The sequence below is a fragment of the Cucumis melo genome, chromosome 4, assembly GCF_025177605.1.
Source record: "Cucumis melo cultivar AY chromosome 4, USDA_Cmelo_AY_1.0, whole genome shotgun sequence".
Lineage (NCBI taxonomy): Eukaryota > Viridiplantae > Streptophyta > Magnoliopsida > Cucurbitales > Cucurbitaceae > Cucumis > Cucumis melo.
Window position 1 is genome coordinate 3,997,558 of NC_066860.1, and position 17,775 is coordinate 4,015,332.

The 17,775-nt window shown below is 28.2% G+C and overlaps 2 long non-coding RNA genes across 2 annotated transcripts; both read left to right on the top strand.

Moving 5' to 3' along the window:
- The first annotated feature begins 9,527 nt into the window (after positions 1–9,527).
- LOC127149025 (uncharacterized) lies at positions 9,528–10,075 on the top strand. The gene is made up of 2 exons (XR_007820229.1): positions 9,528–9,574; positions 9,674–10,075. It is a non-coding gene; the product is annotated as an uncharacterized LOC127149025 (long non-coding RNA).
- Positions 10,076–10,154: 79 nt separating this feature from the next.
- LOC127149026 (uncharacterized) lies at positions 10,155–11,580 on the top strand. The gene is made up of 2 exons (XR_007820230.1): positions 10,155–10,921; positions 11,043–11,580. It is a non-coding gene; the product is annotated as an uncharacterized LOC127149026 (long non-coding RNA).
- The last annotated feature ends 6,195 nt before the right edge of the window (positions 11,581–17,775 follow it).

Here is a 17,775-nt window from a genome sequence, read left to right on the forward strand (position 1 = left end):
ACGTTGGAAAAGCTCCAAAACCATCTCCTTTTTAAATTTTTTTCCTAAACTTATTTGAAATTAAAATGTCCTTTTTATATCAAAATTGATTTTCATTTCAGAACAATTTTAAAATTTTAAAAAAATAAAAAAAGAAGAAGAAGGGAGAAGAGAGATTTGTTTTAAAAATGGACAGATTTGACCATGGGTTAAAATAAGAAATGACGGATAAGTCCTTCCGAGTCCCCGCGCCTGCTTTGGTGAAGAACCTACAACACCCACCTTAGCTGTATCCGATAGAGTTTAGAAAGTTCGATTTGTTAGTATTTACATTAGGCTGCCACTATGGACCACCGTCACTCCTTTCCCCCTACAGCTCATCTCTTTGTTATTTTCCCCCTCTTTCGGCTACATTCCCCTACCCCCGCTTTTACTCTACACCCCTCCTCCATTTTCATCTTTCCCCCCCCCCCCCCCCCAACTCTTCGATCTACGCCTCTCATTCAATTTCCACCTCCACCTCTCTAATCCCAATATTTGTTTTAATTAATTAACAATCCCTTCCTCCTTTTTTTCATTCTTGTAATCATTAATGTACCTTCATTATGCATCTTCATTTTTATAATTATAAACAAACTCATTTCCCCCATTCTTTTTCCCTTTTTCTTTTTCTCTTTTTCTTCCGTAATTCCATTCGAAAATAACAAATTCAAAATATTCATTTTTCATCTACATTTTTGTCCTTTTACATATTAAGTTTTCTTTTTCTATTTCTAATTCCTCTCTATTTTACTATTATTGTCGGCTGGTTTTTCTTTTCTTTTCTTTTCTTTTTAGTTGATTTCTTCTACTCCTTTTTTTTATTAATTTTGTTTTTCCTTTTACCCATAAATTTTGTTTATTTAAACTAATGCTAATCTATTATTTCCAATGTTTTTTAAAATCTTAATCTAATTATTTATAACAAATTTTTCTTTTATTATGGTTGAAATTCAATAAAGAAAAGACGGATGTGACGTTAAACTATAATCAATTTGTTATAATTATTATTATTTTTTTTTTTTAAATTAATGAATTTAGACCACTAAGGCTTGCTCTCTCACGCTTTACTTGATTTTATCCTCTCTCTATCTTTTTCACAGCGCACTTTTTGTAAGATCTGATTTGTAATAATAAATATCATGAATTGGTCATTATATATATACAATAACATAGAATTTGAAATTGAAAAATGAATAATTTGAAGGAAACAAATTAAAATTGGGAAGGAAGTTGAGGTGATGGGTGATTTGAGATTGTAGTGATTGTTATTTTTGTTTAAACATGGAGGGAAGTTTTAATAGGTTTGGCAGAAAAATAATTGAAATTGATTTGTGAAAATTGTTAGAAGATGTGTGTGTTGTGTAGGAAAATGGGGAGGAGTGGAATACAAATTATGGAAAAGGTATAAACATTTTTAAATGAATAAAAAAGAAAGTAATATGAGATCATATTTTTAAAAACAAAAAAAAGAAAAGAAGAAGAAGAGAAAATTAGAAAAAAAGGAGAAGGTGAGGGGGGGAAATGATAAAAAGGAAAGAAATAAAAAAGCAAGTGGATTGGATTAATAAACTTCTGACAAACGCAATTGAATGTTTTGAAATAAACTTCTTTTCCACTCCAGCCTATCAACCACATGCCTTCTTCTCCTCCTCTTTTTCTTCCACAAATAACTCTCTTCTTTTCTTTTCTTTTCTTTTTTAATTTATGAAACTTTTTATATTTTTTTATTTTCGTCTTTCAAATGGTTACATATTAAGTCTATAAAGTTTAATTTTACTTACCAATTTTTAACAAATTTAATAACATTATCATCTTTTTAAATCTACCCAAACAAACAAACAAAATTATTTATTAATTTTAATCGAGGTAGATTTAAATAGGCATTCATGGTAAATTTAGATAAATAAAAATTACAATTTTATTATATTAGTAAATATTTGAATATTTTTTCATTTTTAAACCATTTTTATTTTCTCTTAGGTATTAAAATTTTACATTTTTCATTTTAATTTTTTATTAAATATTTATTTTGCAGAGGTGAATGACAATTTATCAATTAAACTAAAAAGACTATGAAGCAATTTTTAATTTTATTTCAATAATGATGAAAAATAGTGAAACATAGTATTTTTGTTGTTTTAAATTAATTAATAAACATTAACTAGAAAAAATCAAAACAAAACTCAAATTTTAATAATAAAATTGGAATATTTTAAGCTCAAAGATTAAAATGGAAAAATTGTATCACAAAAATTAAAAAGAAAAAAAAACAGTCTATGGCACTTTTTTTTTTCATATTGCAAATATGACAAATATGACAAATATGACAAATAATTGGATATATTAAACAGATACCAGAAGTCTATTAAAAAACTAACAGAGGGATATCCACTTTTAAATTTGCTAATTTTGTAATTTAGAAAATATAGATGGGCTCTATTATCATAAAAAAAAATTTACAAAAACCCCAATAAAAAAATTAAAAATGTAACAAAAATGAAAAGTTGTGTATTATTCTAAAACCAAACTAAAAAATTAAGAACGAATGATATAACATTTTAAAATTGAACTAAATAAAAAGTAAACCAATACGTAAAGATGAATAACAAAGGGGTTTTGAAAACTGACATGTAATGGTTACTAAGATATTATACAGGTTGATGGTGAATTGAATTGAATAATTTATGTAAGAAGGTGTAATAGAGAATAGGCAATGTCACACATGAGAGCAATTGAAGCAAGGAATCCATTCCTAAAGTTATTTTATTTATTAAAATAAGAAGTAAATTGGTTTCCTTTTTTTTCTATGAACAGTTGGTAGCATGTAGTTTTTCTTTCTTTTGCTTCTCTATATCTCCCCTTCCCCTATTTTTAACCAATGCTTCTCTCACAAGTTATACAACTTCAATTCTTCCTCCCCTTTTTAAGGTTGCCTATAAAGTTCCAAAATTATTCTATCATTTTTTGAACATTTACATCTACCATATAAAAATTAAATCACAACCCATTATTTCATTGGAAGATTCCTACCTACACAATTATTAAATTTAATTTTTAAAATCATTAATAATATTTGAACAAAGTATTTAATTATGGAAGTTACATGTATTTCAAACCTATATGAAACGGTTTGAGATAGATACCCTATTCAATAAATAAATAATGTCATTGAAATTAAAGAGAAAAAGAAAGTGGGGAGGTTTTTCTCTTTAACTATATAAAATTTAATGGTAAGCAAAATGCTGACATAATGCTTTCTCTATGGTGGTGGCTATTTCAATTTGGTTTGCTCCAACTCTAAGATTTGCATTGTGAATTAGCATGAGGACCACTAACCTAGTTGAACATATAAAATAAATAAATAAATAAATAAATAAATAAATAAAAATGTGTATGTATATGGTCAGCCAATTAAATTAGTTTACTTTTTTAAGGGGTGGTTGAATAAACACACTAATCCAAACAATTTTGCCAAACAAATAGATTAGGGAAAAAGAAAAAGGTAATAATTTTTAATGAGTTTTGTAGATATTATGATGAAATGAATGGAAAGGACAAAAGGGGGAATAGTTTAGGTTTGTGACATTCATTTCATAAATAAATTTACAGAGAGAAGAGAAAAGACAGTAAACTTTGGATTGTTTTGAAAATAGAGACACAAATTTTGGAGAACAGAATCCATAAGGGTATCCAAGAAGAGAAAAACCACTGTCCTTTTTCTACTACGAGTAACAATAATAATAATAACCCTAATTTAATTTCATGCTGCAAGGAAATCAGATTTCTGTTTGTTTTTTTACTTATTTTGCTCAAACATTGGGTTTGTTTTGAGGGTGAATCAATTATATGAAAGTTTTTAAAAAGTGATGACAAATACGGCGGCGTTTTGGTGTAAGAAAGGAACAAAGTCAAAACCCCCTGCATGGCACTGTACGGCAACAGAGTGATGATTTAAATAAAGGCATCGACATTCGAGACTTCATCTCCTCCTCCATTTCGACGATTTCACTGTTCCTTTCTTACCCACTCATTTATAAATTCCTACATTTTCATTTTCAAGCAATTTATCAAATGATTATTTTTGTTAATGGTATGTTTTATATATAATACACTTATTTTTGTTTTAAATTATTAGATTTTGTGAACAGTGTTTAAAATTAAATTATTGTTCAACTGAAGAAATCTTCAATTATAAACATTCCTTATCAGTTCCTCTATTCAACAAATAATTGTTTCCCAAATAATTATTATTATTATTATTATCATTTTCAATAAATATACTTCTCTTGGAGTTTTTTTTTTTTTTTTTCTTTAATTTTTGTTTTTGGGTTATATATATATATATATATATGGGAGTAGGGTGTATTTGGTTGAAAAGGGTAGGCTAAGAGATGTTATTCATATCAGCTACAGAACCCAATATTGAAAGTGCTAACTATCTATGATATTATTACCTTTGACTCTTAATTTTCTCTCTTTTAGTTTCTTTTTTCATCTTTTAAAAATTAAGGTCCTCCCATATGTTACAATATCATTTTTTATTTTTAGTTCAATTTTAGTTATTAATTATTGTGTATTTTTAATAAATTTTAAATTTCGAGGAATCTACTGTATAAAAATAGTGATAATTTTAAAATAATAGAAATAGTTTGGGAATATATTTCATAATTTATAGTAAAATTATTACAAGTAACTACAAGTTTTTTAAAAGTAAATAATAAATTAATATTGGAGGTTAAATTTAAGATTTATTGAAAGTATAGAACAAATTGATATCTTAGTTTTTTAGAAATTGTCAAAATTAGAAAAATTGACAAAATTTTTATATTTTATAACAAAATCAATGCAATAAATTTTGTATCTTACTAGTTTTTTTTTCTATGGAGTGTAAATAACTTGTTTTTTTATTGTTTTAAAAAAAAAAACTCTTTTATTTTTTATTTGCTATGATTTTTAGTTAAATTAATAATAGTAGTTAGCCCATACAAAAAAATAATTATCTTTTTTTAAAAAAAATATAAAAAAGCGGTAAAATATTTACCATCTATAGAATAATTCTGAAAAAATTCAAAGGCCCACCGTGGAAAATGCTAAAAATGTCTCGTCAACCAAGCTGTCAACAACACGCGCTGCCTAATATATTTGCGATCGTTTAATTTGGTTATTGTTTGGTACGCGATCATTTAGATATTACTACAATTTATCATTTAATTTTGTTACGATCGTTTAATTTTGTTACGTTTAGATTTGGGGATCCAAATCTAAATCATTTTTTTTAATTTGGTACACGATTTTTTTAATTCTTTCCAATCCAAATGATTTTTTTTTCAAAATTCTTTATACATGATCTGTTTTTTTAAGTTATGTTTAAATTTGGTTACAACGTGATTCAGATTTGGGTAAATCTAAATGATTTTTTTTTCAATATTTGGTACACTATTTTTTTAATTCTTTTGTTACACGATCATTTGGATTTTTCTAAACTATGATTTATTTTTTTACATGATGATTTACATTAGCTACTCCAATCAAAATGATTTTTTTTCAAGATTCTTTATATGATCGTTTATTTTTTTTTAAACGATCATTTACATTTTACTACTCCAATCTAAATGATTTTTTTTTAAAAATTCTTTATACATAATCTTTACACAATCCTTTTTTTTACACAATCATTTACTTTTTTATACGATCATTCATGTTTCGCTACTCCAATCAAAATGATTTTTTTTAAGATTCTTTATACACGATCTTTTAGATTTTCAATTTTTTGTACACAATGATTTAGATTTGGTTAACCAAACTTAAACGAAAATTTAAAAGAAAATAAGAAAGACGATAGAAGGAAATCACAGTGAAAGAAAAGAGGAAAAATAGAAAAGCCATGGAAAGAAATCGAAAAAAGTAGAGGAAAATAAGAAAGATAGATTAAACGACGTAAATAAAGAATTGATAAATAAAAAAGATGATAGAAAGAAATCACAGGAACAAAACGAAAGAAATAGTAGGAGCAAGACGATTTGAATAAGAAAAGAAAGATGAAAAGGCAAACCTGGAATATTTAAAAAATGACTAATTTGATGGACTTTGTTACAAAGGTCGTAAATAGTTTGGTATTTTGTTACATTTACGAAAGTTTTCATTTTAAAAATGCATTTGGAATTATTAAAAGCGTTATTTTTAAATATAACAAACATCTTCCTTTCTAAAACAAGAAAACAATTGTATTGGCTTTTTAAATTTTGCTTGATAGTCCAATAAGGTTAAAAAAAAATTGAAAAGCTCATCAAACAATTTGGTTATTGAACAATGCTTAGATGTTAATAGTGTTTTCCAATATCCTTCCTTTTGGAATATTCATAGGCAAAAAAAGCAGACTATCTCATTTTCCATCATTGCCACCATAGACGATAATAATGATTTGTATTGTATAGGAATATGATATTGATATACAAAAGATAAATAGTTTTGTGGTAGACTTTTATCTCAATCTACTTAAAGTAGATCTATCTTTATGTACAAAGTTTAGTCATGTCATTGGGCTTTATGGTAGCTAGTACGACATCAAAGATGTGACTTCTTTATTGTCAATATTACAAAACTAGGTACATTATAAATCATATTAAAGGAAAAGTGATATTTATCTTGTTAGAGCTAACAAAACTTGCAAGTCTTGTGGTAGATAACTCAAATCCCTTATGTGACTTTACATCTAGTATGTTCATCTATATAATCGTAATCAAGAGTTTCAACCATATATAATAGCACAGTAGTAAAATATAAAGTGTATAAACATTGAAGATTAAAAAAAAAAAAAAAAAAAAAAAGAGTACTTGGGTCATGGGTTAATGCTAAATGTAATACAAAATTAAGTCTAAAACTTTAAAATTATTAAGACTAAAACTTTAGAATGATATTGTACACTGATTATCAAAAACAGCTAAAAGAATATGTTTTCACATATACAACGTATATTTAATTTCTTCTACAAAATATTGAAACCAACAGAAAATTAAAGAAAATTGAAAATTGAATATGGGATGATTAGATTTGAATAGATATTGAAATAGGAAATTAAAGAAAGTAAAATAAAATTGGCTATCAATTGAATTGAAATTTAGAAGTTCAATAATTGTGTGTCCTATAAGAGATTCAACAGAAAAAAAAAATAGCTATAAAACTTTGGTTTTAGAGGAAAATGCATTATAATTTTAAGTCTGAGTGTTGATGTTGTTATTGTTGTTTTGATTGGCTTTAAAAATTTTCTTATTGGCTTTTTGTTATTTGTCATTTTGACATGTTGGCAACTATTGTCTTATTGTGAATTCTCATTCTTTTTTTTCTTGGGTGATGTCTTTTCTAGTTTTTGGTTCTTCGGTGCCATTGTTGTTGTATACCTAGATTTTTTAGGGTTATATGGGCAATCTTTGAGTTGAAAAAATTCTTATATATTTGTTGAATTCCTTTTTGGTGAAACTCAATTTTCCTCTTGGACAAATCAACCCCCAAACGTAGTGTACTTAATTCAATCTGAGCTAGCAATTCTTGTGTGCTCTCTTTTCTCTCTACTTCTATTTTTGTGTTTGTTGAAATGCCTTGAATTGGTCTTGTGGTGCTATGAACAACTCAATACGAATGTCTCGCCATATTGTATTATAAAAATATTCTCTCTAGTCGTATTTGTTATCCCTATACCTTAATAGAATCCAAAATTTTGTTATATTTTATAAATATTTTAGTTTATTTTAATATACTTAAAAATGTTCCTAATTAATTATATTAAATATAGAAAAAAAAATTATTTTATCAATGATAGACATTGATAAACTTCTATATATTACTGTTTATCAATGTTACTGGTAGAAGCATATCATTTATCAACGTTTATCATTGATCGAATTTGAAATTTTGATACATTTTGTAAATATTTTGTCAAATTTGCCATTTTTTGAAAATTTTTCTATTAATAACCTATATTTCAAATCAAATGAAAGTATATATAATTGTAAATAAAAACAATTAGAGAGGGGAAAAGAGGAAACTCACTATTTGGAAGGGAATAAAAAACCCTTGTAAGTGGAAAATAAGGATGATTGAGAATAAGTTATTTCTAGGAAAATGTTCAAAAAATGTGAAACAAACATAAGTTTTGAATGTCTATATCCATTTTCATGCACAAAACCCTTAAACAAACGACCCTTAGTGTATTATTTATTTATTTATTTATTTATTTATTCAACAATAACTATTATGTTAAAATGTTAATACCATTTATGTATCCTTATCTACTAAGTTTATATTATATAGTTCATTTTTAAAAAAAAATTGTTAATATTTATTTTATAAATTAAATTATGAAAATATATGCCTATAGTATAATTATTAAAATGGTGTTTTAACCTAGTTCAAATCTTAAGCTTACATTTGGAAAAATTACTAAACTATTGAGCTTTTGAAGAATTTTCCAACTTTGTTTGGCAAGCATAGCCTTGTTAAATATGAGAAGATTCTTGAAATCCAAGACTCTTGTATTCCTATCGACATAAAGTCATTTCCAACTCAACCGATAAGCTTTCTTCTTATCATCAAAAGAGTCTTACCAAAACTGGGCACACAAGCTCTATTCAAATCCTCATATAAATAATTGGGGAGCTTGAAGCAACTTATGGTGTAAATAGTGATTATTGTTGAGGCAACAACTTTGATAAGGGTCTCTTTCCCACTAAAGAATAAGAGGTTCTCTTTTCAACCTTGAAAGGCCTTCCAAACTCTCTCCTTCAGTCTCTTAAACAAACGGGTTTTGTTCTTGCAGTAATTATGAACAAACACCCCAAGGTAGATACCTAGAGAGTTCGTTTCCCTCGCACCAAACATATTAGAAGCTAACGACTGCCCCACATTCTTGCTAACCATACACTCAAATTTATCAAAGTTAATTTGATGTCTATAAGCTTTCTTGTCACCTAGAGAGCATTACAAATATTCCTATACTCAAAAGATCAAAGCTTTAGAGAAAATAAGACTGACATCGACAAAGGAAAGGTGAGAAATAGAGAGACGGTGCCTATTAAAATGAAGCCCGTGAAAAGGGGAAAGAGATTCATCCTTATGGAGAAGGGCTCACAAACCTTCTGCACAAATGAGGAACACGTAAGGAGAAAGAGGATCTCTTTGATGAAGACTCCTCCAAGTACCAAACTCCTTATAGGGCTTACTATTAAAGATAACCAAGAATTCAACCGACTCTACACAATTCATAATTTTCTTATCCAAAACCCGTTAACGCCAATAGATAGGACGATTACACGAAAAAACAATCACTCAAATTTGTCATAAGCCTTGCTTATATCAAGCTTAAGAGTCACTTGTCCCTCTTTTCAAACTCTTGTCTTGTTTATGGCATGGATACATTTGAGCCTTAAAATAGCATCGCCAATAATCAACCTACCCAAAACAATCTCTTTGAGTACGAGAGGTAATAGCATCTAGAACTATTTTAAGCCTATTGGCAAAAGATTTTACGGTAACTTTGTAGCTTACATTATACAAGTTGGTAGGTTGAAACTCAAACATCTGCTTTGGTTTCTTTACTCAAATTTATGTTCCATCGTTGGAAGCTTAATTCTGATGCATTGTGATTTGATTTTGAAAGGTTGGATGGAGTCAGCTAGATGGTTCATTCTAGTTGGTTGCGAGAGGGTGAGCTTCAAATGGCCTATCAAGGTTCTCGAAGCTTTGGTATTGATCATAGGTTTGGAGGTTTTGGTTAATTATTTTGTTGGTTGGTCTCTCCCCTTGTTTTGTGGAGTTGAGATTAATTAGTTAATGTTCTCAAGTGTTAAGGCTCTTGTTTTTTCAGATCTTATGGGTTTTGTTTATGAGATTGTGAGGTCAGGCAAGTTGGCCTAGGTCGTCTCCTTTGATTGGTGTGCACGTAATACTAATGAGATGACACATCGCTTGGCTCGTGCCCCAATGTCATCTGACGATTGCGTTTGTTTATTTGTTGCTAGTCCTTATTCTTGTTCTAAAGATGTGGCTAGGTTTTGTTGAATTATTCTTGACTCACTCTCCTTCTCCCCTCTTGAAATTTTTTTTGGTTGATGTTAGTTTCTATGAATGAATTGATTTATATATATATAACCCTTAAGTTTAGTTTTAATTTTTTTTTCTATTTGGTTGTTGAAGTTTTATTTGTACATAACTATTAATTGCAAGGGAGAATTTATCACTACAAGAAATTCTGGATCTCTCGACGCTGTTTTACACCGTCGGGAGATATGGCATCGAGAGTTAGGACCTCTCTCGACGCACAAGCTAAGGGGTCGAGAGAGGTAGGAATTTCCAACACTTTACTTAAAGCGTCGGGATATATCCAAGAACTTCTAGCGTAGAAAGAAACTCGTTGGGAGTTCTTGGATATATCCTAATGCTTTAAATAAAGCGTTGGGAATTTTTGGATATATCCCGACGCTTTAAGTAAAGCGTCAAGAGTTAGCCTTTAAAAAAACCCCCCACCTTCACTGATATGCAAAGAAGAGGAAAGAGATGTGTAGAAATGGTGTGCACTAGGGTTGCTCCTCCACCGTTAGGGTCAGTGTCGTTGTCGCTGTTAATGTCGATGCATCGTTGTCGTTGTTAGTGGCCATTTTGTCTGCCGCTGCCACTCTCTTCGTCTTCGTCTCTGTCACAACCTCTTAGTTAGAGGTAATTCAGAGTTTAAAATCCTAAATACAAACCCCTTTGAATTTGTTCTTAATTTCCTTTTCCATCAGTGGGTTTTTTTTTATTGTAACTCCCCCAATATTTCTTCTTGGTTTCTGTTTTTGTTATATTCAAAAGTTTGGAATGAGGTTGTAATCGTTCTTCATGTTCTTAGCAACAATAGTGAGTTTAGAAGGTAAAGCACGGTTTTATTTATATATTTATTTATTTTTGTTTACTTACTGCATGCTAGTGTGTTTGCATGGCTTGATTTTTGCCTAAATCCACGTATGTTTATGCTCGTTTGCACATAAAAGCTGCAAAAGAGGAGGAAATTGAAGAAGATGATGTAATAGATGGCTACCAAGCAATGAAGATGATGACGATGGAGATGGTTCTGATAAGGAAATGGATGGTTACCCAATATGTACTACCTTCCATTAATAATGGAAGGTATTTAAAAAGAAAAAAAAAAGATTTCCCGACACACAAAACAAAGCGTCGGGAGATCCTAGCCATATTCCAACATTATATACAACATCGGGTATGTTTAGGTACAGTGTTGAAATATGTCTAGGATCTTCCGATGTTTCGTTTTGTGTGTCGGGAGATCCTTTCTCGACTCATTTTGCTCGACTTTCGTTCCGATGCGCATTTATGCGTTGGGAGATCCTTTCCCGACAATTTTGCGTATATCTCCCGATGCTTTTGTGCGTCGGGAGATCTCCCTTTTCTTGTAGTGTATTAAGAGACCGAGGGGGCACGTGCTCCCCTCACATTCGATTTTTGTATTTTAATATTAAGTTTGAAGTGTCAAATAAAAAATATATTAAATAAAGCATTATTTTAACTAAACTCTACATATGTTGTATTGGCCATGTCCCCACGTTATAACCTTGAGGTTGAGAGTTTAATTCTTACAAAAAAAAAATATAACAAAGTTGGTGATCTAAATTTCTACTCTCTCAATGATATTCTAAGAAAAATGTGTTATTCTTTTTTTATTTTTTAATACAATTTCTAGAGTTCAAGGTGTCCAATTGAACCAAAAATATATATCAATTAGGGAAAAAAAACCGAGTTGCACTCAATCTAATACCTTACACCTCAAGCAATGAAAATGACCGAAGCATCATGGCCATAATAATATGGACCTACCCCCACAAGGCGAAATTAAATTAATGGAAACTGAACATAAACAGACTTGCAACAGCGACAAAAACATATGAGGTCTCAACTAGATAAACATAAATTATTTTAAAAAGTTAAATAACAATAAATAAATAATATATATATATATATATATATATATATATATTTAGAAATCTCATAAGAATGAGAATCAAAATATGGAGCGGGTCCGAGGGTAGAAAAACCCTAACCTCATTTTTGTAGAAATCTCTATCAAAGAGGATATTAAGTAATCTCCTAATAAGAACCCTAAACTTTGGTCTTATACTAATTAGGTGTTGTAGTGTGTGGAGAAGCAGATTGAAGATCAAGTTCATAAAGGACTTGCGACGACCACAAATACAAACGAGATTTCGAGGGCAAGGAAACTAGAAGAAAATGTTAGGATAAGGAGTAGAAATTAGAATGGGAACAAATTAAGGAGAATATAAAACCTAATAATTTGGGAATTGGTGTGTGCATTTGGATTAAAAATGGTTAAAAGATAAAAAGGTAAGCATTGAATAAATATATAAATGAGAGGTAAAAGAAGAAGAAGAAGAAGAAAGTGTAGATTTGAAAAAGAAAGACAAAAAATAGTGTAGATAGTTGAAGGAAAAAAGGAAGGGAGGGGTGTAGGATAATTAGGATAGAAGGGAGTGCGTGGGAAGGAGGAGCGTTGGGATAGGGGGCCCACAACCCCCCATCAGACACACAAAACTCTCCTCCTTCGCGTTTGCATATAGGCATAGTGGAGGAGCAGCGCATCCGATGAGATGAAAAAGCGGACACACTGAGGTCCCCACTTCACCCACACGTTTCCCTCCCCACTGGGGACCACCTCCCACCACTTTTCTTACTTTTCTTTTCTTTTCTTTTCTTTTCTACAAAAATTACTTATTAAATGAAATCATCTGAGGTGGCACCGATAAATGTAGGTAATTTAAGACATTTTACACGTGTCAATCAAAGAGACCACGTTTCGCTTCTTCCTTTTTCTTTCCTCTCTCTTTTTTTTTTTTTTTTTTTTTTCTTTTTGCTTTAATAAACCGAAGTTGACAGCGTCGGCCGTCGGCACTCAACAACTCTAAAATCCACCGCTTAACCTATTTAATTACCCCATCCCTTCACCATATTTCCCTCGTTTTTATATCTACCATTATTCTCTATTTTAATATTATATTACTCCTTTTCTTTTCTTTTCTTTTCTTTTCTTTTTATTTTTTTTTTATTTTTACATAATATAAATCAGTTCTAATGCATAAGGAAAAAAAAAAAAAAAAACAATATCTAAATATTAATTATTTATTTCGGTTCTATCAGATTTTCTTAAGGAGGAATAACAACCAAAACTATATCTACCAGTCTAATAATAATTTCATATAAAAAATTTAAATTAATAGATCAAGATAAATTTAATATTATATATAAGTCGTATTTTTTTTTATCATTTTTAATTAAATTAAATTTAATTTTAAAAAACTTGAATTATTGTATCAATTCACACTTTTTTATTAAAATTGAAATTAGTAAAATATGGCAATTTTTTATTTTATGTTTAAAATTAAAATGATACAAAATGTCAAATTTAGTGTAACAATGAATTTATGTTTCCAAATTTAATTGAAATTTCTTAAATAATTAAAAAAAAAAAGAAAAAAGAAAAAGAAAAAAAAAACAGTACAACAATTCAAACATTATCTTATTTTTCTTTTAAAGCACCTGTCTTGGCAATGCCAGACTTAGAGATTTAAATAGAAAATAAGTCAAATTGAAGTATTAATTTAATTTATTTATTACCATTATTTTGGAAAAGGAAAATTTATTATTATTATTATTATTTAACTTACCATAATAATGATGAGAATATTCATTATTCAATTGAGAAAATAAAAATCCATGTCAAACAATCCCCAAATCAATCAACTATATAATAACTTATTCCACTTATGACAAAAAGAGGCCCCTATAAAAAAGAAATCCATTTGTTTGGTTCACCATCCATATTCTTCTATGGTTAATGTGTGGGTTTTTATCATACATACATTAAAAAAAAAAAAATAGAAAAGGTCAATGATAGAAAATTAAGCAATCACATAAATAAATTAATTAAAAAAAAGGATAAATTAAAGAATCCTTAATCAAGGATTAATGTATGTTTGGATGCATGTCACTATCCAATTTAAAAAAGAAAGCCAAATGAGTCAAAAGTAATTGAAAAGATAGCACCAAACACTATAGTACTCAAAGGAAGGAACAAGCTAACCACCAATACCCCCAATAATGGATGATTAATTAACTTTATACTAAGCTTATTAATTATATTCATTAACTACCCAAAAATATTAAACTGTCAATTTCAACTATACCAACACATGATTACAATATATAAATATTAAATTTATTAACACATATCCTGACCAACTCTAATATTAATTATTATTATACATTACAAAACTAGAAATTGAAATCATCCTATCATGAGGTCATGTCTATTCCATTCCTCTCACCAGGCCAGTTGCCCTCACATTCCAACTAACTTAATACAATCACATAAAAACATATATCTAACTTTAAAAAAAAAAAAAAAAAAAACTTTATAGTTATCAATGTGTGTGCATTATTATTCATCTCCCTCTCCTACTTTGATTCTGTTTCGAAACATTTATTCAATGTTTGTCTTTTTCCTCAATTTTGGAGTGAAATCAAATAACATTAATATGGAATATGGTGTATGTGTTTGTGTTTCTGAGTGTGTGTGTATCAAAATAATTTTAATGATCTCTTAAAGGTTAGTTAGGTGAGAGTAGAGGAAAATAATAAAATTATATATATATATATATATATATATATAGCTGGAAAAATCCAACATAGCTTAGGTTATGTAATTATATGAATAATGCCTACTTCAATTGGTTGTCAACTTCCATTATTTAAAGGTGGTGTTCTAATGGTTGTTGAAATAAAGAGTTAGGATCTGTAAGGAGAATTAAAATTTATTAGTTGATTTTGTATATACTAAATAGGTTGTTCTAAAATTAATTTCTATAAAGTTGTGAATTGAAAGATCAAATTGAGAATGATTGGTTTAGGAAAAGTTTTGAGTCTAAGTGAAGAGAAGAGGCTATTTATATTATAGAGTGTTGGTTATATATTGAGAAGATATATCATATAAGGACGTCTATTATTATTATTTAGTTGAAACATCCCTAAACTAGTTAATGTTGTTCAAAATTGAGCTAGTTAAATAATTGTATATCTATGTTGAGTGTTACTAAAAAAAACTGAAACCAACGAGAGAATCGATGTCCAAATAACAATAGAAGAAGAAATTAAAGAACTTGCATCTCAAAAGGAAAATCAAAGACACGAAGTAATCGAGAAATAATTGAGATATGTTTGATTTGACATCTACAGAGAAGATGGTAGAATTTTTTTTGAACGAGGTTCTGTATACTAATTTAAATTCGCAAGGCTAAGAAATTAAGAAAAGAAGGGAATTGAGAAACAAAAGAAAAGGTATTAGGAAAAGGGGAAAATAAAGAGAGAAAGTATTTTAGTATTGAAAGTCAACTTCCTTTGCCACCTAATCATAATATTAGCAAAAGCAAAACTACTTTATTTTCTCCATATATAATTTTAAAATACCAACTTTCCATTGTGAGGCTTTTAAAACCTATGTTATTTAAATATTAATAATAATAATAATAATAATAATAATAATAATAAATAATTTGGATTGCAGAATGAAAAATCTGCCATAATGTCTGCAGACAAATTACATAAATATCATTTCATATAGTTTCATTTCCACTATATAAAGCTGCGTATAGAACAACTAAATAGTAAAAAAAAAAAAAAAAAAAAGATTATAATAGCTCACACGCTGGATTCTGCCAATCACCAAATTGAGTGTAAATAAGATGTTTTTTTTGGCTTGATATATATATATATATATTAATTACTTGTTTGACTGATCGGTCCAAAACACGAGACTTTAAACTCTTTGTTGAAACATGTATTTTTTTAATTACGTCTCTATTATCCTTTAGTTTGAGCGTTTTTATGAGTTTTTGACCCTTTCCCTAAGACAATCCACAACAATTTTTTTCAATTTTTAAATAGATCGAATCAAACTATGACTGTGAAAAAAGTTGGAGTACATAATCTTCTTGATTACATTTTACATTGAGACCTTTGTAAGAAATAATTTGACGAATACTATTAGTAAGAAAATAGTGTGGATGTGATTTAAATTTAAATGGAGAAAATTTAGCTGCAGAATGATATTCCCAACATTAGTAAATTTCAAGAAAAAAAAAATGTTTTATATTATATAGCCACTTCGATGTATTGATAAAAGTTTGTTAATGACTATTGACATCTATCATTGATATAGTTTTAAATTTTGCTATATTTTATAAATATTTTCACGAATGTTATCATTTACAATAATTTAATAAAAATCAATTTTAGTTAAAATATAGACACAATTGCAAAAATAGTAAAATATCCTAAAGTCTTAACAAATCCAACAAAATTTAAACCCACCTCTCCATAAACCATATAATGGTTGAAGTCTATTATTTACTTAGGTTTTATAAGTAATAGAGTTGATTACAGTAAATTTTGTTATATTTGTAATTTTTTTAAAAAAATTAACCATCAATTAAAAGATATGAAATATGAATGTCTCCCTCCACCACATATGATTAAACGAAAAAGAAAAAAAAAAACCGGATTGTAAAATATAACTATATATATATATACACGTATAACTTGGATCTTAAAGTGGAGGGGAAATGAGGACAGAAGTGGTAGGATTAGAGTAGAAATTAAAAGGCTAAAGGAATAGAATTTTAATGAGTGTAAGTAGTGTCTATATAGAGTTAATGAGTATGTATAGGTGTAGATAAATGGGGTGGTTTGTGATGGATGGTAAATACTTTAGGGGGAAATTGATGATGCATATGCATATGCATATAGCTGTCCAAATTTAGGGAAAAGGTTTAAGTGAGTGATTTGATAATGGTAATTGAAAAAGGGATAAAGAAGGGAATATGATAAAATATGCTTCCAAAGTGGGTTTATTATGAAGATTATTTCCATTCCCATTTCCCACCTACTCTCTCTCAAAAAACTCCTTCCCCATTAATTAAAATACTCAAAACTTTTTATTGGTACTTTAGATCTCTCTCACCCAATAATACCTCCACACGTCGCCTTCTCTTTATAATCCAACTCATAATGCTTCTTCCTTAACCCTCTCTAGTTATTATTTTATTAAATGCAATTTTCCTCATATTATTGTTTTATGTTAATTATGAGTTTAGTTTTCTACTCATTTTTTTAATATTATAATTTAACCCCTTCAATTTTATTTCAATCTACTTTTTCAAACTTTATGATTTCTACTTTAGATCTCCATTTTCACTTTAAACTAACTTTTCCTAATCCCTGTTGATTAATTCAAAATATGAAAATTTATTTTAAATTGTACAAAATTTTAAAATATATTTACGCAAAATATCATGATATATCTATAATACACTATGATATGTTACTATTCTTATCTATCTACGTCTGTCATGATATAAATAGATACAAATAATAATCTATCTTAATCTATCATCACAGATATATTATAGTATTTTTTTATTATATTTTAAAATAACATATAATAAATTTAAAAAATTAAAAATTAATTTTTTCTATTTTTGTTTGTCTATCCTAAAATTGAATTGAACGTGAGATATTTTTTAATATAGTAAAATAAGCTAAAATTTTAGATTCTATCAATGATAGATACTGATAGATTTCTATTACTATATATCATCTATCATTATTATTGTTATAAGTATATTAGTGTCTATCAATATT